At 45.1% G+C, this 24674-nt stretch overlaps 1 protein-coding gene across 3 annotated transcripts in view; it reads right to left on the reverse strand.

Moving 5' to 3' along the window:
- The window catches only part of AKAP11 (A-kinase anchoring protein 11), a 117739-nt gene extending 112718 nt beyond the window's left edge, over positions 1-5021 (reverse strand). For all 3 annotated transcript variants that reach the window (XM_044287756.1, XM_044287757.1, XM_044287755.1), the window contains exon 1: positions 4813-5021. The gene's annotated coding sequence lies outside the window, so the exon portion shown is untranslated. The remainder of the gene's footprint in view (positions 1-4812) is intronic.
- Between the last annotated feature and the right edge of the window lie 19653 nt (positions 5022-24674).

Genomic DNA, 24674 nt, shown 5'->3' on the forward strand with positions numbered 1-24674 from the left:
TATACTGATTTATAATGCTGTGTGTCTCTGCATGACCTTCCTTCTACAGGATCATACTGACATAAAGCTGCCACTATGATTCTGTAGCAATAAGGTCATGCAGAGACGCACAGCATTATAAATCAGTATAATGCCATGTGCTCCTGTAAGACGAGCAGTGTCCAGAACGGAGGATCAGGACTGCATCACTCGTGTGAAACAGCCTGAAGACTTAGTCCACACATAGGGCAAGTGATGTGGTAGAGAGCTGAAGCATCACCACACCATAGTGAAACACAGTATTATGCAAAGTGTGAAATAAAGTGTTACTAGTTTATTTTTATCAACTGACAAAATGCCAAGTGAATGAACAAAATAGAAATCTAAATCAAATCCATATTTGAGGTGACCTCCTTTTGCCGTCAAAACAGAATCAATTCTTCTAGGTACGCTTGCACACTTTTTTTGAAGGAACTCAGACGAGAGGTTGTTCCAAACATCCTGGAGAAGTAATCACAGATTTTCTGTGGCTGTAGGCTTGCTCAAATCCTTCTGTCTCGATAGACTCGATGTTGAGATCAGGGCTCTTTAGGGGCCATATCATCACCTCCAGGACTCCTTGTTCTTGTTCACACTGAAGAAAGTTCTTAGGGTCCATTCACACGTCCGTAAGTGTTCTGCGGATCTGCAAAACACGGACACTGGCAATGTGCATTCCGCAATTTGTGGACCGCACATCGCCAGCACTATAATAGAAAATGTCTAATCTTGTCCGCAATTGCGGACAAGAATAGTACATGTTCTATTTTTTAGAGGCAATGGAAGCACGGATGCGGACAGCAGATTCCAGCTTCATTGAAAATTAATGGGTCTGTACACGTTCCACAAAATTTTGCACATACAGGTCTAAGATGAACCATTTTGCACCTACGTTTCAGCACATCTGTCTTAGCCAACCAATAGTTGGTACAGAGACAGAGAAAAGTGTCTAGCCCTACAACACCTCTATGGTCCAGCCTGAAGCACTGTGATAAATCTGGCGCAGGTCTAGACAGCCTGTCAAAGCTTACACCATCTTTATAATTAGCAAATCTGGACCATTTTGCTTTCAAAATCGGAAGATGCCCAGCACTGCCATCAGCTCAGAACTGGCAGAAACCAGTGGAAGCCAGGAATACCCAGCAGCCATTTGTAGAAGTCTGTCCAGACGTAGTCTATATGGAAACATTGCGGCCAATTGTGATACCTTCTACGTGGAACAAGGCCATGGGACTCATCTATGCACAAAAACCTAGGAACTGGGATGCAGGAAATGGCAGCAGGTGCTCTTCTGAAATATTTGGCTGTACCAGAAGGCAGTTCGTTAACAGAAGGGCTGGAGAGCGGTACTATGAGGGTCTGCAGGCAAGAATAAGCATGGTGGAGGAGCAACCTGCATGTTTAGGACTGCATTTCAGAAAATGGAGTTGAGGATTTGCTCAGGGTTTCAGCAAATTACAATTATGTAGAGGAAGTTAATACAAGGCACTTACTAATGTATAGTGATTGTCCATACTGTCTCCTTTGCTGTCTTGATTCATTTTTCCATCACATTGTACACTTCTCCTATCCAAGGGGTTACGACCACCCTGTGATCCAGCAGTGGTGGCTGTGCATGCACACTATAGGAAAAAGCACTGGCCATGGTCTCAGCCACCGGAGAGGTCCTGGCCATCATCAAGTCTATCTGAGATTACATGGAGACAGGCCTGTGATTAGTTCTCCAAGATGTTTGGAAGAACCTCCCTGCAGAGCTCCTTCAAAAACTGTGTATAAGTCTACCTAGAAGAACTGATGCTGCTTTGAAGGCAAATGGAGGTCACGCGAAATATTGATTTGATTTAGGGCACTTTCACACTTGCGTTGTTGGATTCTGGCAATCTGTATGCAAACAGAAACGGATACCCCATTGCATTGCCGGATCCGTCTCTCCGTTTGTCATCTGGAAAAACGGATCCGGTATTTATCTTTTTCACATTTTTAAAAGTCTGCGCATGCGCAGACTGCAAAACCGAATCCGTTTTTCCAGAACACTTGGGGCCGGATCAGGCATTAATGCATTTCAATGGAAAATAACGCCGGATCCGGCATTCTAGCAAGTGTTCTGGAATTTTGGACTGAATGCTGCAGTATTTTCTCTGTCCAAAAACTGTACAGTGACTGAACTGAAGAGATCGGATTGCTCTCCATTCAGAATGCATTAGGAAAAAAACGATCAGTTATTTTCCGGTATTAAGCCCCTAGGATGGAACTCAAACTGGAAAAGTTTAGCGCAAGTGTGAAAGTACCCTTAGATTTCTCCTTTGCTCATTCACTTTGCATTTTTTATGGATAAAAATAAACTAATAATACTCCTATAATTGAAAGCATTCTTACTTTGCAGCATTTTTTCTCACACCTGTCTAAAACTTTTGCACAGCACTGTACATGTACATACATTTGCAGAAATATGAAGTTCCAGACAAAGAAATATCAAAGCTCTGCGACTATAGAAGGAGGCATCTGTAATCCAGTAACTGATCTCAGCATTGATGCCGGATTGGCCTAGTTATCAGACTGGTCAGAAGCTGGCACGCTAGGCACTCTCGCCAAACCAAGTGTCCATGATAACAGACATGAAGAGCTATCCACAACTGATACGCATATCCTGCACGTCTGCATACGGTCACCACTGGTTTAGAGAACCTTTCATAAAAGCTATTGTGAGCAATCTAGAAGGATATTCCAGCTATGTAACGTTATCTCCTACAGCATAGATGAAAACTATTAGATCATTGAGGTCCTCCTGGTGGGCCGATCACAAGAACTGGGACTCCAAACCCTGCGAAGCCCCCAAAATGAACAGACAAAACAGTTGGACATATGTGCAGCCACTCCATTCATTACTATGGGAGTTCCGAGTACAGCGCTCAGCCATCTACGGAACTCCCACAGAAATTAAAGGAGCGGCTGCACATATCCCTGCCTGGCCGCTCCGCTGTAACGGCCAGCTGCTTAAAGGGGTTGTCTTCAACAAATAGCAGTTATTATGTAGAGACAGTTAATACAAAGCACTTACTAATGTATTGTGATTATCCTTACTGCTTCCTTTGCCGGCTGGATTCATTTTTCAATCACATTATACACTGCTCGTTTTCATGGTTACGACCACCCTGCAATCCATAAGTGGTGGCCGTGCTTGTACACTATAGGAGAAAAATACCAGCCTCTCTGATGGCCGGGACTGTGGGAGCTCACATAGGCTGGTGCTTTTTCCTATAGTCTGTAAGTACGATCACCACTGATGGATTGCAGGGTGGTTGTAACCATGGAAACGAGAAACGTATAATGTGATGGAAAAATTAATCCAGCCAGCAAAGGAGGCAATATGGACAATCACAATACATTAGTAAGTGCCTTGTATTAACTTCGTTGACATGACAAATGCCATTTGCTGAAGTGACACAACCCCTTTAAAAGGGACACTGTCACCTGGATTTTACTTACTGAGCTAATAACATCACCACGATTTACATTAAAATATACTAGTATTACTGCCCTGTGTCTTTTATTTGGTATATAAAATCTGTTTTATTAACATGCAAAGTACCTCAATAAGGGGCCCAAGGGGTTGTCCCTCCGGCAGTTGGAGCCCAGCCGCCCCCATTACTTCGGATCTTCTGGTCCGGAGCTCCGGAAAAAAAATAGAACATGTCCTATTCTTGTCCGCAGACATTTCTATGAGGGTGCCAGCCGGGTGTATTGCGGATCTGCAATGCACTACGGACGTGTCAATGGACCCTTACCATAAAAAGTGGTTTTATTTTTATAAAGAGCTAAAACACACAGCTCACATGAGATATCACACTGTTTACCAGAATCCGTATAATAAAGATAACATATTTTAAACTACCTGTTAATATAAAAAAATAAAGGGTTTATTAAAAAAGGGCACCAATAAAAACCATGTGTCGCCCTGCAAAAATCAAGTCCTCATACAGCGACATCTGCGCAAAATGGTTCCGGTTGTTGGAATGCAGTGACATAAGAGCTATACATATCGCCAGAATCGTACGGACCCATAGAATACACTAGTTACGAGGTACAGTGACACCAAATTAGTGTCACTAAAAATCTTGTTATGGCCAGAAAAAAAAAAAACTGCCATGCACTGTAATATTTCATACTCCTTCATGGCTGAAAATACTTCTCAAGCAGAGAAGTATTAATACTCTGCTGGGAAATAAAATGTAGTGTGACCCGTGACCACATCTGGTCTTGGGTCGTATCTAATAGTGCAGCTCAGCTGAATAGAAGTGAAAGTGACTGAGCTACAATCCCCCATACAAGTCTTCAGTCCGATAAAAGTCCCCTGCGCACTCCGAGAGCACAAACTATACAGAACACACAGATCACCGTACAGGGCCATGGAAGACCCTCAACACAGAATGCTGCCCCCAATGTATGCCAATGCCAGTGTGAGGGGTGGTCCCATGACAAACACCTAGAAGTGTCCAATCAGCTTGGGGCCCACCAATCAGTTCTATGGGACGTAAAAGCACTGGTGTGAACTGAGCCTTACCAGTTTACAGCTCATCCTGATCTACCTTCTGCAGAGCTCCTGTCACACATGGATGGAAGGGGCTCAGGAGAGGCGACACCTCCCAGGGAACAATACTAATATATTGTCAGACAGAGTGTCCTTCATTATACATCATGCAGGGGCAGACATGTTGGATGCAGGGGCAGCCCCACCAGACACAGGGAGAAGGAAAGAAGTGACAGAGGCGCTGCTGCTGCCGTCGCCATCATTACCAGATGATCCGCTCAGGGTCAGGCCCCCTCAGCTCTCCGCCGGTGCTCGGTGACAGCTGCGGCCCAGCAGCCCTCCTGCTTGCTGTCCCTGCCCAGGGCTGCAGCAGATCAGGGACCGGAGATCAGAGCTCGTGCTGCCCGCCGCTGCATCCCCAGCAGAGCCCGGACACCGTGCAGGATCCTCTGCGCAGCTGACGAGCTGATGTGGTTCCAACCACTGACGTCTCTGACGTCATTAGCGGGCGCGCACGCTCCGGCGCATTGGTTGGCAGGGCTGGTTGGCGGCTGTGCGCACACTGTAGTCAGAGCCGTGTACAGTGACCGATGTACAGCCTGCTCCGCCAAACAGATTCCTGGATTCACTCTTAATTTTTTTACTATGGGCGATACGACACCTGTTATTTTTTAACCCTTTTATAGCTAAATGTTTTTAGCCGTTTTTGTTCACGTTTTTTAAGCCATTGTAAATTTTGGCACCGTTTTTTCCTAATAAAAATAAATATTTTTAGTTGTTTTTGTTCACTTTTTCAAGCCATTGTGTATTTATTTATTTTTACTATTGAAAACCTAAAATTCCTATTTTTATTATTCCCTGTCAATATTGATAGACGAAGGGGTTGTCTGGCCTAGGAGAAAATTTACCAATTCCTCAGAATAGGGGTCCATTCACACATCCGCATCCATTCCGCGATTTTGTGGAACGGGTGCAGACACATTCATTTTCAATGGGGCCGTAATGTGCTGTCCGCATCCGTTTCCGCAAAAATATAGAACATGTCCTATTCTTGTCCACAATTGCGGACAAGATTAGGCATTTTCTATTATAGTGCCAGCGATGTGCGGTCCGTAAAATGCGGAATGCACATTGCTGGTGTCCGTGTTTTGCGGATCCAAAAAACACTTACGGACGTGTAAATGGACCCTAAGGCCTCATGCACACGACCGTTGTTTGGGTCCGCATAAAACGGCGGCTCGGATGCGGACCCATTCACTTCAATGGGGCCGCAAAAGATGCATACAGCACTCTGTGTGCTGTCCACATCCGTGGCCCCGCTAAAAAAAATATAACATGTCCTATTCTTGTCCGCGCTTTGCGAACAAGAATAAGCATTTATATTGCCAGCACCTGTTCCGTTCCGCAAATTGCAGAAGGCAACACCGACAGCTTCCGTTTTTTGGGGATCTGCGGTTTGCGGACCGCAAAAAATGGCACGGCCAAAATCGACAGTCCCGCCATTCCAGCACCACACCCCCTTCCCACTAGCAGTGAATGCTATGGCAGTCACAGGACCAAGCTAATTATGGTCTGGTGTTGAGGAAGGGTGGCGCGTATTGTATGGGTGTGTGTATGTGTATGTATTGGCGGTGCAGAGGGCGATGTGCGCAGATGTGCCCAGCACCTGCGCCCATCCGCCTCCGATATTCCCCAGGGGCTCATCCATGCCCCTGTGGGAATTCATATAGTGTGGCCTGCGAATGCATATACACATGTATATATACCTATGTGCCCCTTTAATGTGATGTGCCCCTTTAATCAATATATATATATATGTATGTATGTGCCCCTTCAATCAATATATATGTGCCCCTTCAATCAATATATATATATATATATATGTGCCCCTTCAATCAATAAATATATATATATATATATATAGTTCAAGAAAAAATGGCGGCACTGGTGTTTTCAATATGGTTGCAAAAGGTAGGGTGCACGTCCCTGGGGGAATAGGCTTCTTACCCCAATTAGTAAATCCGGAAGAATGAGCGGCACTCCAATGGTAGAAAAAACAAGTGAACCTTTATTCACCCAGGTGCAACGTTTCGGCTCTGCTCTTGAGCATGCTTGAAAAAGGCTCAAGAGCAGAGCCGAAACGTTGCACCTGGGTGAATAAAGGTTCACTTGTTTTTTCTACCATTGGAGTGCCGCTCATTCTTCCGGATTTATATATATATATATATATATATATATATGTGCCCCTTCAATCAATAAATATATATATATATATGTGCCCCTTCATGCCCCCTGAAGTAATGTGCCCCCGGAATATGCCACACACAGCCCCATATCACATAAACCCCCCCTACATGGACCCAGATGCATCAATGTGAATGTGGCCCAAGCATTCACATTGATGTATTCTGAGTAAAGGCGCCAGGATGACCGGATAAGGTCCGGTCATTCTGGTGACCTCAAAAGGATTCAAATTCTAATGAATTTGAATCCTTTTGTTCTAATTATCTCCAGCCCGGCTATTATCTAATTATCTCCAGCCCCTCTATTATGCGCATTCCGGCATCGCAATTACCATTGCGATGTCCGGAATGCCGAGAGCTGCAGACGGGAGATCAAAGGATCTCCCGCCTGTGAGCAAGTACACGCGGCCCTGCGGCGCGCAGGCAGGCGCGGTGACGTCATCTCACCGCGCCGGCCCACGTGTCCCTCACAGTGGTGCGCGCTCGCGCGCCGCTGTGTGGGCGGCACGGAGTGCGGGCGGCTGGACATATAAGTCCGGCTGGCCCGACACTAGAGCAGAAGAGAGCCGACCGCCCACCCTCCCTGAGGATCATCCCCTGGACCGACGAGCCCCCCTGGACAACGAGCAGGATCTTAAGTATCATTAACCCCCCACTATCCCACCAACGCTATTAACCCCCCACTATCCCACCAACGCTATTAACCCCCCCCCCCATTATTCCCACCAACGCTATTAACCCCCCCATTATTCCCACCAACGCTATTAACCCCCCCCCCATTATCCCACCAACGCTATTAACCCCCCACTAAACCCCATTCTATCTACCCCCCCCCCCCCACTATCTGGTTCTGTGCCCCTGATTAACCCCTGCCATACCCCCATTCCTCTGGTTCTGTGCCCCTGATTAACCCCTGCCATACCCCCATTCCTCTGGTTCTGTGCCCCTGATTAACCCCTGCCATACCCCCATTTTCCCCGGGTTCTGTGCCCCTGGTTAACCCCTGCCACACCCCCATTCCCCTGGTTAACTCTGTGCATTATTAACCCCTGCACACACCCCTCCCTCACTGTACACTTGCAGAATACTTCACCCCTGCATTGCTGTACAGCTCCCCATTGTTAAACCTTTTGTGTTTGTGGTCTGCTTAACCCCAGCAAGACCACCGTAGATCCTCGTCGTATACCCAGGGATAGAAGTAGTCAGGTGGGGTGGGTTGTTATACCTGTATGTGTGTATTGTATAGTTAGTTTGTGGGTGGAATTTGGGAACGTGTAGTGTAGTTGAGTATTGTATTGTTACTGTATTGTGTGCGTAGTGTCAGGTGTTAATAAATACTGTGTTACTTGTACCCTTTGTGTAGTGTGTATTTGTTAGCGGTAGTAAGTAAGGCGCATGCAGCTAGTATAGTGATTAGTGTAAGGCATAGCGAAGATATTGTGTAATTGTTATATAAAGGCATAAATAGGCGGAGTCATCACTAGACGGCTCCTCCTATTTAGGAATATTAATTATCGATATTCGCATAATATTGGTGATTAATATTCCCCCTTTACATCTGGCAGGGACCCAAAGTGGTCAGGAAGGGGGCCACAGCAATGGAAAGCGTGACTGCTAGGATAAGTCAGTTCCTAAGCTGGACAAATATAAAATAATGTGATGCACTGGATAAACCTGAGATCAAATGAGGTGCTCGCAGTAGAGTAGATTCACCCAATTTATTCAATAGAATCACAATAAAAACAACTAATACACTGGGCACTCTCTTGAATAATACTATGTGCTACCGTATGATAATGGGTACTAGGCACAATGAAAAATCAAAAACATACACAATCATAATAATAAAATCAAAAACTATTCCATAAAGAATCATTAGATAAAATCACTAATTGTAATGCCTATATAAATATTCACATTCAATACCAGCATTCATAGGTGTAAAAGTATATGACATTCAAATCTAAATGTTCGATCCGAGCTAAGTGTAGGAAGACAAGAGTCTCAGTCCCATATGGATAACTTCGAATAAACAAAAGTAATCTCTTAAAATTGAATATAACTTGTGGTAGATTGTTCGCTCAAAGTTTGTCCAAGCGGCAACCCGCTATAATTGGGTGCTCAGCGGCGTCTCGCTGAAATGCTTTAATGTGTATTTCCAACACAAATAAGATGATATAAAAATTCAAACAGTCTTACCATTCGATGCAACAAATGCCCTTGCGATGCTCTGGACATTGGTCTTTCGATGTAATCGACCGTAGTCTTGCGAGTTTGAATTCCCCCACGCCGGTGGCTTCTTTTGCACGTGGACTTCAATATTTGTGCACGATCTTCACTTCATCAAGCTTTAAATCGCCTATTGCGTAGCAGACAGTATTTGGACGGGCAATTTCTTATATCAATATTCCGTTGCGCTTGGCAAGTGATCCTTTGAGGGGTTTGAACCAGACGCGTTTCGGGGTATTGGATAACCCCTTCCTCAGTGGTACCAGGACCACTGACCACTGAGCAAGGGGTTATCCAATACCCCAAAACGCGTCTGGTTCAAACCCCCCAAAGGATCACTTGCCAAGCGCAATGGGATATTGATATAAGAAATTGCCCGTCCAAATACTGTCTGCTACGCAATAGGCGATTTAAAGCTTGATGAAGTGAAGATCGTGCACAAATATTGAAGTCCACGTGCAAACAATCCGCCAGCGTGGGGGAATTCAGACAGAAGTCATTCGTATAACTCGCAAGACTACGGTTGATTACATCGAAAGGCCAACGTCTAGAGCATCGCAAGGGCATTTGTTGCATCGCCGCTGAGCACCCAATTATAGCGGGTCGCCGCTTGGACAAACTTTGAGCGAACAATCCACCACAAGTTATATTCAATTTTAAGAGATTACTTTTGTTTATTCGAAGTTATCCATATGGGACTGAGACTCTTGTCTTCCTACACTTAGTTCGGATCGAACATTTAGATTTGAATGTCATATACTTTTACACCTATGAATGCTGCTATTGAATGCGAATATTTATATAGGCATTACAATTAGCGATTTTATCTAACGATTTTTTAATCAAATATTTATAGATTTTATTGTTACGATTGTGTATGTTTTCGATTTTTTATTGTGCCTAGTACCCATTATCATCCGGTAGCACATAGTATTATTTAATAAATTCAATATTGGTCACAATATCCGAGAGTGCCCAGTGTATTAGTTGTTTTTATTGTAATAATGCAATATTGCAAATCTATACCTCAGAACAAAAAGAGGGACATTTAGGAGGTCTGCAATGATCGTCCAGAAAAAAGTGCACTTTAGAATAAAGGTGCCCATACAGCTTGAATAGCTGTTGGCTGGATCCTCCTGTGACTGATAGCTATCTCTCCTGACGACCCCATAAACAATCGACCCATTGAAGGGGATGTCCAGCAGGATCATTTTATTATTTTTATATAAGGATCAGAATAGGTTAAAAAAATAAACATTACAATGTAAAGGTTAGCCCTTATATAGGATTTTTTTGATCTTTCAGTGGTATATGTAGATCTCCACTCAAGGATGGTGGATGAAAACTGGCAGACACAGAACTATGGCTTTACCAATCTTACGTTGGGCAACCAGCTTTGAGGGTACAGTGTTCTTTCCAGAGGCAAATGGCTTGATGGTTACAAGCTCATGTGGTTACAACAGTCTCCCTTTTAGGCAACAGGTTTGACAAATACACAGTCTCTATTTGGCAAGAGGCACACATTGTCTTCTGACATTGCACTCAAAGTCCTCCAGCAATGTCAATCCTGCCCTAGAGTCTTCCTATCTGTGTCAACAATGATGCCGCTGGCTTACAGTTAAAGGTCATGGCAACTACTCATGAAGCACTCAATATACTCTCCTTGTGACACAATGATGCACACGGTACACAGGTTGTTGTATTGCTGCTTATGACACATACAGTCTGGAATGCCATTCTTCATACAGGTCTTTCTTTAGGTGAAGAGGCATAGACAAGCCAGTGTGCCACCAGTAGTTATTTACAGGTCCACTGACTGAAGGGTGTGAAAGTGCAAGTTGGCTACCCATGCTTCAGTTGTTACTACTGTATATAGGCCATGGGTAAGTGTGCTAATTGACAATCACTACTCACCTCCACTAGCTAGCTAACTACCAAGCATGATGCAGCTGGTTCTCACGAATTTCGAATTGTTGTCTCTTGTGATTGCTCTCGGCGTTCTCTGCATGTAACTTCTGACATGGTCCTTAGAGCCATCTCTATTTGTAAAAATTAGAAGCATGCTTAGGTGCATGGAGACGCTCTTGACATGACAGCTACACATACCCCTGACATTGTCACGTATGTATTTCTGGGTGTATCTCCAGGTGAAGGACAATGTATAATGTCACTACTTCTAATATACAGTCGTGGCCAAAAGTTATGAGAATGACACAAATATTAGTTTTCACAAAGTTTGCTGCTAAACTGCTTTTAGATCTTTGTTTCAGTTGTTTCTGTAATGTAGTGAAATATAATTACACGCACTTCATACGTTTCAAAGGCTTTTATCGACAATTACATGACATGTATGCAAAGAGTCAGTATTTGCAGTGTTGGCCCTTCTTTTTCAGGACCTCTGCAATTCGACTGGGCATGCTCTCAATCAACTTCTGGGCCAATTCCTGACTGATAGCAACCCATTCTTTCATAATAACTTCTTGGAGTTTGTCAGAATTAGTGAGTTTTTGTTTGTCCATCCGCCTCTTGAGGATTGACCACAAGTTCTCAATGGGATTAAGATCTGGGGAGTTTCCAGGCCATGGACCCAAAATGTCAACGTTTTGGTCCCCGAGCCACTTAGTTATCACTTTTGCCTTATGGCACGATGCTCCATCGTGCTGGAAAATGCATTGTTCTTCACCAAGCTGTTGTTGGATTGTTGGAAGAAGTTGCTGTTGGACGGTGTTTTGGTACCATTCTTTATTCATGGCTGTGTTTTGGGGCAAAATTGTGAGTGAGCCCACTCCCTTGGATGAGAAGCAACCCCACACATGAATGGTCTCAGGATGCTTTACTGTTGGCATGACACAGGACTGATGGTAGCGCTCACCTTTTCTTCTCCAGACAAGCCTTTTTCCTGATGCCCCAAACAATTGGAAAGAGGCTTCATCGGAGAATATGACTTTGCCCCAGTCCTCAGCAGTCCATTCACCATATTTTCTGCAGAAGATCAATCGGTCCCTGATGGTTTTTTTGGAGAGAAGTGGCTTCTTTGCTGCCCTTCTTGACACCAGGCCATCTTTCAAAAGTCTTCGCCTCACCGTGCGTGCAGATGCGCTCACACCTGCCTGCTGCCATTCCTGAGCAAGCTTTGCACTGGTGGCACTCCGATTCCGCAGCTGAATCCTCTTTAGGAGACGATCCTGGCGCTTGCTGGACTTTCTTGGACGCCCTGAAGCCTTCTTACAAGAATTGAACCTTTTTCCTTGAAGTTCTTGATGATCCTATAAATTGTTGATTGAGGTGCAATCTTAGTAGCCACAATATCCTTGCCTGTGAAGCCATTTTTATGCAACGCAATGATGGCTGCACGCGTTTCTTTGCAGGTCACCATGGCTAACAATGGAAGAACAATGATTTCAAGCATCACCCTCCTTTTTAACAGGTCAAGTCTGCCATTTTAACCCAATCAGCCTGACATAATGATCTCCAGCCTTGTGGTCGTCAACATTCTCACCTGAGTTAACAAGACGATTACTGAAATTATCTCAGCAGGTCCTTTAATGACAGGAATGAAATGCAGTGGAAAGTTTTTTGGGGGATTAAGTTAATTTTCATGGCAAAGAAGGACTATGCAATTTATCTGATTACTCTTCATAACATTCTGGAGTATATGCAAATTGCTATTATAAAAACTTAAGCAGCAACTTTTCCAATTTCCAATATTTATGTAATTCTCAAAACTTTTGGCCACGACAGTACATTATATATGGCCACCATTTACAAAGTGTTTAACCCACAGTATTAAGCCTCATGCACACGTCCGTGAAACACGGACCGTGTGATACCGGCCTGGATTTCTTCTGAGTGCAGGAGCGCACGGTGTCATTGGTTTCTATGACGCTGTGCGCTTCCTGCTGCCGTCGCAGTACAGCAATACACTGGTATAGATCATAGCAACCAATGACACCGTGCGCTCCTGCACTCAGAAAAAATCCAGGCCAGTATCACACGGTCTGTGTTTCACAGGCTTTACGCATACTACTCAATACCTCACTGGCACCTCACAGCGGCTTATAGGCACATCAGAACATCAGAATGGTATATCTTATGTAGCACACTAAAAGGGGCTATCCAACCACTATAATGCCCCCAAAATACTGGCGAGGCTCGTCCCCATCACAGGCTATAGGCTGCTGATCCGCCCGATGGGGAGATGCAACGGCGGCCGTGCGGGCATCAAAAGCGATGCTGGTGCTGGAAAGCGAGGTAATTACAAACTGTGTGAGTGGCCCAGGCATTTTGGGGTGCATTATAGGGGTTGAATAACCCCTTTAAGTGCCACACAATATCAATGAGGTAGCACGTCACATAATACCGTAACAGTTCTACTAGGGTGTTCATACCACTGCAACTGCTCTTTGTAACTGAGCTCTGCTTCCTGGTCCCATCTCAACACAGAGGAAATGGCAGGAGAAGCCTGATCCGCCAATCACTGACTGCAGTGGTTACTCACTTCAGCCAGTGATAGTTGCAAGTAGTCCTGAGAAAGGGGCTGGGCAAACCAGAAACAGGGAAGGGATGTGTTTTTTTTTTTTGGGGGGGGGGGCAACTGTAAAGCCTCATTCACACATCAGTGATTCATGGACGTGTGCTGTACATGTTCTCCATGGACAGCACACATACACATTCATTTTAATGTGTGTATTCACACTGTTGTAGAAATATCTGTTGTAAAATATTAATATTAGAAATCCGCTCTCCAATGTCTTTGAGTAAGGAAAGGTAAAAATCTCAACCGCAGTCAGACAAAGTTGTTCTTATATTAAGTTCTGCTGAGCATCTGCCCCGCCCTGCTCAGTCTGTTCTCTTTTATTTACTCACAAAAGGTGTAAAAGGGGCTGCCCATAACAAGTATACAGGAAGTGATGACATACAGGAAGTGATGACATACAGGAAGTGATGACATAGGAAGACAAGACACCATCATTTAGAATACCCTAGCCAACAAACACATGTATACTATAACCTACCATTACCACTGGAGCTAACTTTATCCAGCCTTGCTCAGTGATCAATGCCAGATAAAATTACTATGATCCTCATTCATATTTATCTCCAGTGGCTGATCAGGCGCACTAGAGACAACAAACGCATGTTCCTTTCATATATTGTTCTCTTAACAAATGCATCCACGCCAAGCCAATAAATCTGCGTCTTGCGCGGGGGCCCTAGCCGGCGTCCATACATCAGCCAACAAAACACTGCTCTGCTGAACACATCAGTCTCCCCCGGCCCACATCCCAGTGCAATTTTTTTTGAAATTTTCCAAAACCCACTTTTTAAGGACCAGTTCAGGTCTGAAGTCACTTTGTGAGGCTTACATGATAGAAACCACCCAAAAATGACCCCATTTTACAAACTACATCCCTTAAGGTATTCAAAACAGATTTTACAAACTTTGTTAACCACAAGAGTTATTGGAAACTGGAGATGATCGGAACTACACACGATGTACCTGTACACCCTGTGTCCTTAAGTACCAGGACATCAGAGCGTACAGGTACACCCTGTGTCCGTAAGAGGTTAAATGTCCTGGGATATGTTAGTTGAGCAGGCATCTCCAAGCTTTTCCTGTTTATTAAGCAGAGACCAGGAAGCAGAGTCCTGCAGAGGCTGAAGAGGATGGGGATCATGAGGCAAGTAAGATTTTGTAAGTACCGGTAGATGCAATTTTGAGTTTGTAAATTATTGCTTTATCAAGTGTTTACATATAATTCTCCATTATCCCAGCAGTATATGAAATAATTTGTTGTTCTGAATGTTATATTGTTTCACAGATGAAGTGCAATGACGGCATTTCTGTCATAGTGACCTTTATAAAGTCTCATCTGCATTTGCATGTGTCGCAAAATGTACTGCTGGGGAGGGGATTTTTTTTTGGCAATTCATTTTTGCAGGACAGTATCTTAAATGACCACTATAAAAGGTATTGTGGCACATTTGCTAATACCATCTTTACAATGCCTACATTTCTTCCACCTATTAGTTGGTCTATTTAAAGCATTTTTCTCACTTGAGCAAATAGCATTTATCATGTAGACCAGTGGTCCCCAACCTTTTTTTGCACCAAGGACCAGTTTAATGCAAGACAATTTTCCCAGGGACCGGATGGGGTGGGGGTGGGTTCTGGGGTGGGGCTTATGGGGTGCTGGTCGATGCTGACTAATTCACACGCATAACAAAACACAAGGTGCATATTAAAATATATAACACTATATAACGATGGGGTTAATGGCATCAGGTACATGCTGGAGTAACTTGCTGTTTATACAGTCCTGATCAAAAGTTTAAGACCACTTGAAAAATGGCAAAAAATCCTATTTAGCATGGCTGGATCTTAACAAGCTCCAAGTAGAGCTTCAACATGCAACACGAAGAAATGGGAGTGAGAAAACATTTTTTGAGCATTCAATTTATTGAAAACAACGAATAAACTGAAACAGGCTGTTTTTCAGCTGATCAAAAGTTTAGGACCACACCTCCAAAAAAAAACAAAAAAAAAACCATAACAGAAATCCAACTTCCAAACATGAACTCAGTAATGAGTAGCTCCGCCGTTATTGTTTATCACTTAAAAAAATTGTTTCGGCATGCTTGATACAAGCGTTTCCATGAGGTGAGTGGGAACATTTCTCCAAGATGGTGAAGACGGCCGCACGAAGGCCATCTACTGTCTGGAACTGTTGTCCATTTTTGTAAATTTCCCTTGCCATCCATCCCCAAAGGTTCTCAATTGGATTTAGATCAGGGGAACACGCAGGATGGGCCAAAAGAGTGATGTTATTCTCCTGGAAGAAGTCCCTTGTCCTGCGGGCATTGTGTACTGTACCCTTGTCCTGTTGAAAAACCCAATCATTACCACACAGACGAGGGCCCTCAGTCATGAGGAATGCTCTCTGCAACATCTGGACATAGCCAGAGGCCGTTTGACGCCCCTGCACTTCCTGAAGCTCTATTGTGGCATGTGGTCCTAAAATTTGGATCAGCTGAAAAACAGCCTGTTTCAGTTTAATCGTTATTTTAAATTAATTGAATGTTCAAAAAATGTTTTGTCTCACTCCCATTTCTTCTTGTTGCATGTTGAAGCTCTACTTGGAACCATGTTAAGATCCAACAATGTAAAATATGATTTTTTGCCATTTTTCAGGTGGTCTTAAATTTTTGATCAGGACTGTATGAGGCACATTGTTTTATCAATTTGGACCTGCATGTGCCTCACATTAATAGTAAGTAACCTCATCATGTGTACCTCACATTAATGGTTAACCCAATGTTGGCCATTATTTGATGAGATGCTTGGGGCCACTTACTTTTAATGTTAGGTACATGGGGGTACTAATGTAATTGCACCATGTACCTCAGATTAATAATAGGTGACCCCATCTTCTCAAATTATGGCTACTGGCAACATTGCGGTTAATGAGTCACATTAACCCCAATTCTTGCTGGCTGCCTGATACATATTTTTTGCCTGATACATATTTTTTGCCTGCCTTTATTTTGAGGCAGGCTAATACTCTTGCAGTGTGTGGGACAATGTGTGGGATGGGTACCTGCGCTTTTCAGAACAGTAATGGCTGGAAAACACAAGAATCAGGAGGAGGCTGCCGCTGTTCACTGAGCACAGGCTGAGACGGTGCAGCGGTAAACCCTCACCCGTCCCTCCTCCTACTTTAATATTAGACACACATTCATTGATGGCAGTGGTGCGGGCAGTGTCAGAGCCCGCTCATTGTATTGGGATTCCCTCTATCCCTCCTTCTCCACTGACTCTGGCATGATGTGCGTGTCGGGCGCGTCTGCGCTCCCCTCTCCTCTGTGGCTTGGCAAACTATCTTCCAGGGCCCGGTTCTGGGCCGCGGCCTCGCGGTTGTAAACCGCTGATGTAGACAACATTAAAGGGAATCTGTCACCTGCTTTTAGCATTTTAAGCTGTCACCATTGCCATGTTCACTAAAGTACCTTATTTCCTGCAGTCTTCTTCTTACTTTATTTCGTTTTGTCCTTTTGATAAAAAAGCCCTTTTTATGATATGCTAATGAAGCTCCGAGGTGCCCAGGGGGGCGTTTTTTTCCTCTCTGGTGCCCAGTGACGCCCCCCTGCAGTGCCCAGCCTGCCTTAATTTGAATCTAAAGAACGCCTCCTGATCCTGAAATAACCTCCCACAGCCCCGGCAAACGGTTCCACCCCCTCCCCACGTCATCGTCTACCTTCTAGAAATGCCCAGTCCTTCTTCCTGTTGGCGGCCAGAAATCTTGCGCAGGCGCAGTACCGCCTGCGGGCTGCGTGTGCGCGATCATCAACCTCCTCAGGGCAACAGAGCGCAGATTACGTCACTGGGCTCGGCGCATGCCCAGTGAGACTTTTGAGGCTGTTGCCCTGAGGAGGTTGATGATCGCGCAGGCGTAGGCCGCAGGCGGTACTGCGCCTGCGCAAGATTTCTGGCCGCCGACAGGAAGGAGGACGGGGCATTTCTAGAAGGTAGACGATGACGTGGGGAGGGGGCGGAACCGTTTGCCGGGGCTGTGGGAGGTTATTTCAGGATCAGGAGGCGTTCTTTAGATTCAAATTAAGGCGGGGGGGCGTCACTGTGCACCAGAGAGGAAAAAACACCCCCCTGGGCACCTTGAAGTTTCATTAGCATATCATAAAAAGGGCTTTTTTTTAATCAAAAGGACAAAACAAAATAAAGTAAGAAGTAGACTGCAGGAAATAAGGTACTTTAGTGAACATGACAATGGTGACAGCTTAAAATGCTAAAAGCAGGTGACAGATTCCCTTTAAAATGTTTTGCAGTTTTACCCAATTAAAAGAAAAAAAAATAGTGCACAAAAACCCATTGATAAAAAGCCCAATGTGTCACCACATGCACTAAATCACAAAAAAGTGTCTGGACATTAAGGCCTTTTCAAACCTGGTCATTAAGGGATTAAAGATAGGATAATCACTTTAAGCTGGACACACGAAATTTACCGATATTGGTATTATAGTGTAGAATATTTTCAGTCTATAATTTTAAAATCTGCCAAATTTTAGGTTTACTAAAAAGAGACCATTGGAAATAGAAAAGTACATGGCTGGGTTTATTACAGGGCTGATAGACTGTTAAGGCTCATTCAGACAGTCGTAGTGTTTTGCGGTCCGCACATGGCCAGCAATATGATAGAAATTACTATTCTTTGACATGTTCTATCTTTCTTGCGGGGATTGAAATTGCGGAATGGAGGTGGCGGCATTAATGTGGTCTTCTTCATGAGCCCTTATGGAGGCATTGACAGTTGAATTAATATCTATGCCAGTGTTTCCCAACCAGTGTGCCTCCAGCTGTTGCAAAACTACAACTCCCAGCATGCCCGGACAGCCTTTGGCTGTGCGGGCATGCTGGGAGTTGTAGTTTTGCAACAGTTGGAGGCACACTGGTTAGGAAACACTGATCTATGCGACTCCCTAAGTGGCTCATGACAGGGATGATCAGTTATTATTAGTATTTTATTAAATTATATAGTGCCAACATATTCCACAGTGTTGGGTCACAGTTTGTCTTCAGTAACATCGGTTCCTGTTCCCATTGGGGTTCAAATTCGAAATGAAACAGGTTTATCAGGACTTAGGGCTCATGCACGACATTGTTGTTTTGAGGTCCGCAAAACATGGATAGCGGCTGTGTGCATTCCGTATTTAGCGGAACGGAACAGCTGGCCCCGAATAGAACAGTACTATCCTTGCCTGTAATGCGGACAATAATAGGACATGTTCTATTTTTTGCAGAACAGATATACGGAAACGGAATGCACACCGAGTCAAAAACCGGAACAGATATGGAAAAAAAATACGTTCGTGTGCATGAGCCCTTAAGGCAGGGCCGGCTCCAGGATCATGTGGGCCCTTGGGCGATAAAGTCTCAGTGGGCCCCCTTAAACAGTGATAACTCTGAGTACAGATAATACAGTAGATATCACCTGCAGTCCTATGTAACAGCATAGATAACACAGTCATGGCTATCTGAGTACAGAAAATGTAGTAGTGTTACCTGCAGTCCTATGTAACAGCATAGATAACACAGTCATGGCTATCTGAGTACAGAAAATGTAGTAGTGTTACCTGCAGTCCTATGTAAAACCACAGATAACACTAGTGTAGATCATATAGTAGTGTTACCTGCGTCCTTAGTGTGCCTCCCTGTGCCTCTACCACGGACTCCATGCTGGTGGTGCTGCCTCCTCTTCCATCTTCATCTTGCCCCGCACAGAATGTCCTGATGCAGCTGCGTCAAGACAAAAGGAACACTCTAGGCATGGTGATGGTGACACACACACGGGGACAGACACACACACACACAGGGACAGACACACACGGACAGACACACACACACACACACACACACAGGGACAGACACACACACACACACGGGGACAGACACACACACACACACACGGGGACAGACACCTGTGCGATCATCAACCAACTTCTATCTAATGTGTGGCCACCTTTAGGGGACATTAAAAGGGAATTCCACCTTTAGTTATGCTCCAACCTTTTGTTACCTTCTAATATGACTCCCACTGATACCCAGTACTAAGGAGACATGGACTGAGGTTTAAAAGGGAATTATCAACATGTACCAGAAGGTGGTCTAAACTGTAACCCATTAGGCACTGGCTAGACTGTGGGATGGAGTCTAAGCAATGCCTCAGGCCTCATGCACACTGCCGTTATGCGTCCGTTCCGTGCATTGGGGACCACAATTTGTGGTCCCCAATGCACTGGCAACGTCCATGCGGCGGCCGGGACAGATTGAGACCCATTCAACCTGAATGGGTTAATGATCCATCCGCACAAAAAAATAGAACATGTTCTATTTTTTTGCAGTGCGGAGGCATGGACGGAAACACCATGGAAGCACTACGGATTCCCATTGAGCGATTGCGGATCCATTCAAGTGAATAGGTCCGCATCCGTGATGCACACGGCCGGTGTGCATGAAGCCATAGACACAGAAAGGGGCACACACACAGGGAAAGACGGACTGGCGCACACACACACACACAGGGACAGACGGACTGGCGCACACACACACACAGGGACAGACGGACTGGCGCACACACACACACAGGGACAGACGGACTGGCGCACACACACAGGGACAGACGGACTGGCGCACACACACACACACACAGGTACAGACGGACTGGCGCGCACACACACACACACACAGGTACAGACGGACTGGCGCGAACACACACAGGGACAGACGGACTGGCGCACACACACACAGGGACAGACAGACTGGCGCACACACACACAGGGACAGACAGACTGGTGCACATACACAGGGACAGACAGACTGGTGCACATACACAGGGACAGACAGACTGGCACGCACATACACAGGGACAGACAGACTGGCACGCACACACACAGGGACAGACAGACTGGCACGCACACACACAGGGACAGACAGACTGGTGCACATACACAGGGACAGACAGACTGGCACACACACAGGGACAGACAGACTGACACACACACAGGGACAGACAGACTGGCACACACACACAGGGACAGACAGACTGGCACACACACACAGGGACAGACAGACTGGCACACACACACAGGGACAGACAGACTGGCACACACACACAGGGACAGACAGACTGGCACACACACACAGGGACAGACAGACTGGCACACACACACAGGGACAGACAGACTGGCACACACACACAGGGACAGACAGACTGACACACACACAGGGACAGACAGACTGACACACACGGACAGACAGACTGACACACACACACAGGGACAGACAGACTGACACACACACACACACACACACAGGGATAGACAGACTGACACACACACACACACACACACACACACACAGGGATAGACAGACACACATCATGGCCCTCAGAATACACCTGGATCTGTATGATAACCCCCCTTAATTGCACCAGATTCCACTCCACTTGAACCCTACTGCCCCTGAGTGCTCCACCTGCCCCCTCATATATGAGCTCCATATGCTTCCCCTCACAAGTTCTATGTTCTCCAGCAGCACATCCTACCTCACTCTTGCAGCCACACAGCCCCTCCTCCTTCCACAAGCTGCTGCTGCCATCAGGGTCTGTCATGTGACCATGAAGGAGCATGTGACCAGTGATGTCACATACCTCCTTCTAGCAACTACATTCTAGCATAGGATCGATCATCTACCGAAACAACTCCATCTACCCTGTTCTGAGTCCTGGGGCCGCTTACCCCAGCAGTGCACATGGCGAAAATTGTCTGCATTGCTGGGGTAAGCTGCCCTAGAATTCAGAACAGGCAGGACACAGCTGCAGGAGTGAGCGTGCACAGTGGGCCCCCCCAGGAGCAGGGGGCCACGGCACTTGCCCGGGTTTGCCGGGTGGTGGCGCCGGCCCTGCCTAAGGGTCCATTCACACGTCCGTTGTTTGTTTCCTGATCTGTTCCGTTTTTTCAGGAACAGATCTGGACCAGATCTGGGCCCATTCATTTTCAATGGGTCCTGAAAAAAAAATCAGACATTGTGCTGTCCGATTTTTTTCAGGATCCATTGAAAATGAATGGGTCCAGATCTGGTCCAGATCTGTTCCTGAAAAAACGGAAGAGATCAGGAAAGAAACAACGGACGTGTGAATGGACCCTTAAGGTGTTGATGACCAGTCCTTAGGATAGGTCATCCATATCAAATCGGTAGGGGTCTGACACCCGGAACTCTTAGTGGTGCCATTCATCTAAGTGAAATCTCTGCCTGGAGTTATACTGTAAAAAAAACAAGTAACATGTGGAGCATCAACTTGCTGTTTTTGCTCAGTTATAAGATTCAGTGATCATTCCTGGTCCAACGAAATCTCATTAGGAGAATTACTAATGTTTGGCCTAAATTAACTTTGAACCTTCCATCTGAAAATTTCCCAAATTACGCCTCCAAGTGAAGGTTTGGACATACACTACTCACAAAAGTTAGGGATATTTGGTTTGTGGGTGAAATTTAAGGAATAACCTAAAATGCACTGTTCTCTAACAAGGAGCTTTAACAGGTGTTTGATCCATGAATCGCCCAATAAATTTCCTGGTTAAATTAGAATTGGTATTTAAACAGTCCTCCTCATCATGCTATTCACAAAAAAACTAAAAGTAGCCCCATGTTGTAGGCAGGTCCAAATTGACAGAAGGCAACTCCAACACATGTAGGCTGGGACCACAGAAATAGGCAGCGCCAGCAATACCCTAGTGCAGAACAAAATACCACCCCTAGCAAAACCAAATATGAAACGGTATAATTGTTCTGAGGACAACAGTTACATACAGACTTATAGCTGAATTCAGGAGGGCACATGCGGATGCTGACCAGGTGCATACGTGCCTGATGCTCCTATATTAAATGGGGTGTCCAGGATTAGTAAAACATGACTGCTTTCTTCGAAAAACAACAGCACTCCTGTGTCCCGGCTGAGGATGGGGAAAACCCTCAGCCATGCGATGCCAGAAGATGTTAGTGGCTCAGTCGCCACTTGGCCAGGAGCACAGGGTCAGGGAGCAGGTCACCTCCTATAACGTCCCTAATCTGACCCTGACTCCTAGCTGTATGAGCCAACCCTGATGGTGGGAGGGCTCATACTCTGGAACCTTTAAGTCCCTACTAGCCCTCAGGGTGGCCCTTACTAGGAGCAGGGTAAGACGACCTGTTCCTCCTGGATACGGAGGAACGGGAGTCTCACTGGCCAAGCTGCAAGGAAGGGGAGACATATACAGACATATAGATATGGCAGGTGAACAACACTAGTTCCAAACTAATCTGCCACAGCCTTGCTGACTGGAACCCATGCACCAGGTATTGCTGTCCACACAAACACTAAGGAGACAGAACACACAAAACACACAGGAAACCAGGACATCTATAGCTGTAATAAACATCGAAAGGAACACATCAACTAGACATCATACATGGGTTTTATGACCACAAGCGTGGCCCTCACTGGCAGATGGAATAGGATACCAGGAGGATGACTCCAGCAACATGCCTGAAGTACCCCTCAGACTTCTGATCTCCACAGAGGCTTTATAGCCCAAAGTGGCCACACCCAGACAGAAACACACAAGAAAGGGAGTTAACCCATCCAACACAAACCAGGGGAGTGAAACCACTTAAAGGGGAATACACACACAAGTATCACAGTGCAGCTGTTACCGCCGGCAATGACATGCGTGGCAACCATGTCCTGGAAACAGCCAGAGAGCCGAGACACTGCCACCACATGTACAGAGAGACGACGTTGCCGCAGACAACCGCAATTGAAAGGAACAACACAGTGCACACACACATATACAGTAAACCCTGTGCACACCAAACGGATAAAAGGCACACCTATAAAGACAGGTTTCCGGGTACAACCGCATGGACCTGGCAGCAAACTGCCCAGCAACAGCTCAGGCTGCTATACTGCCAAATGTAACCATGTTGCCAGCGGCAACCACAACAGACAAGCAGCCATCACCATGTGGTTGACAACACCAAACCGCAGGCAACCGCATGCGGATCAGGAGTCACGACCATGTGTGTGATGATCTCTGTCCCATTGTCTCCAGTGGAGCCGAGCTGCAATACCAGACAACACATGGACAGGGGTGGTACTGTTTTTTCGAATTCTTATGTAGAGTGCAACTATTCGGTGTCTAGGAGAATAGCGTAACCAAAGGGGAAGAGGGCACAGATGATCTGGGATATATTATATACAGTATTTATTAGTTTTATAGTATAGTGGTATTTGTGTGTGTAAGATATACAAACATACACATTTAATATTTTAGAAATCTAGATATTCTTTTTAGCTATATTTTGTATAGCAGGTTTTCTTTCTGCATAACATATACAATCACGCACATTTTTTCATTTATAAAAAAAAAAAATGCAAAATTTCGCCAACATGAATACTTTTAGGAACAACATAAAAAAGGCACTTTGAGGGGGCTTATAACGTTTTGGCGCTGTACAAAATTTTTCTCGCAGTACGGTGCCATAGAACCAGCAATAGAAAAATAGGGGGGTAAACACCCTGGTAATGAAGCGGTTAAGAAGCTGAATAAGAAGAGTTTTACTGCTGCATGATAGCTTGCACAGATTTACTAATCCTGTTTAAAAGGGTAGTCCACTTTAGAAGAATATTTCTGATATGTCCACACAGTGTGTGCTGTAGCAGAATAATACCACAGCATGCTTTCATCTCACCTCAACTTCTGTTAGGAAGTCCCCAGCTGCCAGATAGTAATAGGATACAATATAGTACTGTTTCTATGCCTAGGGCGAGCGGTGGTCTGGGAGTACCCGATTTCCTAAAATATCACCAGTCAATACACATAGCTAAACTAATGGAGTGGTTTATTAAACCTTCCAGAAAGAGATGGATAGATGTAGAAAGAGAATCGCTGCTCCCTGAACACCGCTTGTTGCTGTGGAAATCAGTAGAAAACCTTTATTCTCACAAAACAAAAAAAACAGGAGATCCTCTGACCAGTTTTTCCTTAAAAATCTGCCATAAAACTAATAAGAAAACGCAATGTCTGACTTCTGATGTGGCAGTGAC

The sequence above is a fragment of the Bufo gargarizans genome, chromosome 3, assembly GCF_014858855.1.
Source record: "Bufo gargarizans isolate SCDJY-AF-19 chromosome 3, ASM1485885v1, whole genome shotgun sequence".
Taxonomy (NCBI): Eukaryota; Metazoa; Chordata; class Amphibia; order Anura; family Bufonidae; genus Bufo; species Bufo gargarizans.